This window comes from Octopus bimaculoides, chromosome 13 (genome assembly GCF_001194135.2).
Source record: "Octopus bimaculoides isolate UCB-OBI-ISO-001 chromosome 13, ASM119413v2, whole genome shotgun sequence".
In the NCBI taxonomy this organism is placed as follows: Eukaryota; Metazoa; Mollusca; class Cephalopoda; order Octopoda; family Octopodidae; genus Octopus; species Octopus bimaculoides.
Genome location: NC_068993.1, coordinates 2,068,591 through 2,071,195, shown reverse-complemented (window position 1 = coordinate 2,071,195; position 2,605 = coordinate 2,068,591). Strand labels below are relative to the sequence as shown.

At 30.8% G+C, this 2,605-nt stretch overlaps 1 long non-coding RNA gene across 1 annotated transcript in view; it reads right to left on the bottom strand.

Annotated features, from left to right (window-relative positions):
- The window catches only part of LOC128249314 (uncharacterized), a 283,781-nt gene that overhangs the window by 124,467 nt on the left and 156,709 nt on the right, over nt 1–2,605 (bottom strand). The window contains exon 2 of the long non-coding RNA XR_008265414.1: nt 1,550–1,695. This is a non-coding gene — a long non-coding RNA (uncharacterized LOC128249314). The remainder of the gene's footprint in view (nt 1–1,549; nt 1,696–2,605) is intronic.

The window sequence follows — 2,605 nt, the reverse complement described above, 5'->3', positions numbered from 1 at the left end:
TATATATATATATATATATGAATACATTTGTAGCAATACCTGTGTTTATGTTTGTAACAGAACGTACATATGCACTTGTGTAATATATTGTGTAATATATAAAACTACTAAATGTTTATTTGTTATTGGTAGTCGAGTTTGGAAGCCGTATGTTAATCTTCGTTTCAGAAGCTTCGGGCTGAACGCGGAATTCACAACATATTTACGCCATCAATTCCCAGCAAAACACAAATATTACATTTGAAGCCAAATTGCTCCTAGGCGGAGACAATTTGGATGTAGGAAAGGGAATTAGGAATTATAGAATTCATTGTTATTGTCAGACTTCGTGTTTCGTACTTTAAAATTCTTGGGACAAACGAACAGAACAAGTTTCTTTTTTGTTTTTGCATTTGCCTACAACTATGAATATAATGGAACAGAGATAAAGTTTCTACGTAAACATGAAGTGAACTATGTATGAGATTGCATATATGTGCATGTGAGTATGTGTGCATGTATATATATACAAATATATCTATAAATAATAATAACAATAATAATAATAATAATAATAATAATAATAATAATAATAATAATAATAATAATAATAATAATAACAATAATAATAATAATAATAATAACAACAACAATCCTCGAATGTCGAGTAAAACTTGTAAAATTCGAAGATCTGGAAATAGAGGTAACTCGAATGTGGCGTCTAAAAGCATAAACAATTCCTATCGTAGTGGCAAATACACAAAAATACACCATGGCTAACAAGTATACATAACATAAAGAAAATAACACTACTAGGCACTGCACACATCCTACGTAAAACATTTTCAATATAGTAACTATAAGAGCATCACAACAAACCACAGCACATACCCAAGGCACACAGAGTAGCGCTCGGTAGTGCAGTGAAAGAAGAAGAAGAAGAAGAAGAAGAAGAAGAAGAAGAAGAAGAAGAAGAAGAAGAAGAAGAAGAAGAAGAAGAAGAAGAAGAAGAAGAAGAAGAATAAGAAGAAGAAGAAGAAGAAGAATGTTACAGCTGCTGCACCTATTATTATTGTTATTCTGGTTTACATTATTTTATTATTATTTACTCTTCACTGTTGATCATCTGTTCTTTGAGACAATTCCTGCTACTGCATTATGGTTTGTCTCCAATAACAACTTTAAATGTATTCTATAGGTTTTTAGACAAATGAATTGTTTTGTAATTTCGAGGTTTCCTTCAATATTTATTTTCCTTTCTAAAATCAGCGAGAGAAAACTAAAAAAAATTCCTAAGTTAAAGTAATGGAGAAGCTGTAAATAAAAGCAAAAAAACATTCCACTTCTTTAATAAGTTGTCCTCCTTTATTTTGGGATTATCTATTGCGTGAATGACGCATCCGAAGTCTTGCTGATTTTTGAGCAGAAATATTTAACAGTATTTAAAGATGGTTAAGATTTTCAGTGAGGAGGAAAAATTGGAGGGTTAAGAGAAAGGTGGACGTTTTTGACAAAAGCAATTAAATTTTCAAGAACAAAAATATTCTGAGGTGAGAGAAAAAGTACTCACAAAATTTGTCTGCACTCAATGTTTGATTAGCAACTATTGTAGTGCATCTTTTAGACTGATAACTTTCCCAGAATGCAATAGCTGAATTCTTTATCTTCGCTTTTTTCCTGCTGTTTCTTGCATTCCTTTTTTTCCGTTTTTGTCTTCTGCAGTGAAAGATAATATATTATCTTGATTAGTCACCTCTATATCAATCAAGATTCAGGCTATATGACTTTCACAATAGAAGATCTTAGCTCACCTGTGCTAGAAAATATGGCTGGAAAAAATTGGGATATGATGCAAAAATGGTTAGGTAGTGTAGTCGCTAAAAATACGATGTGAGACAAGGATTAGAAAAATGTGAAGTGAGAGAAAGATTGGATAAATGTGGACTGAAAGACGGTCTTTAAAAAAGGAAAAACAATTTAAACGGTTCGAAAAATGTAAAGTATAATAATAAATAGTTCTTGCTTTCGGAATAGTGGATCTCGAAGCACATAAAACTTTAAATAATAGCATGTAAATAATATTAGACTGAAAAATGGGATTCTTATTTGTGTTTCTATCATCTTTAAGATATTGCGATGAAATAAAAAAAATTATCTAAAATAAATTCAGCAATGGCTATTTTGTCTGATAATGAAATTCGATGAAAAGAAAAAAAAAACTGATATTATCATTTCTATTCTTATTTTTTTTTTATTTCTGTAATTGGAAAGCGGCCATGCTGCAGTACAGCCTTGAGAGATCAAGTTTCTCAAATTGACCCTATTTTTTTTACTTCTTGTTTTCTTAGTTTTTGACTGGTACTTTTATTGTCTCTTTTGACGAGCCATTATGTTACAGGGACGTAAACAGACCATCACCAGTTGCGAAACGGTAGGGTCACAAACTCAGATACGTGCACACACACATATAAATGTATGTATGTATATATATATATATATATGTGTGCGTGTGTGTGTGTGTGTGTGTGTGTATGTGTGTGTGTGTGTGTGTGTGTGTGCACATATGTATGTATGTGTAAATGTACATATATATATACTTATATATATACTTATATATATATATATA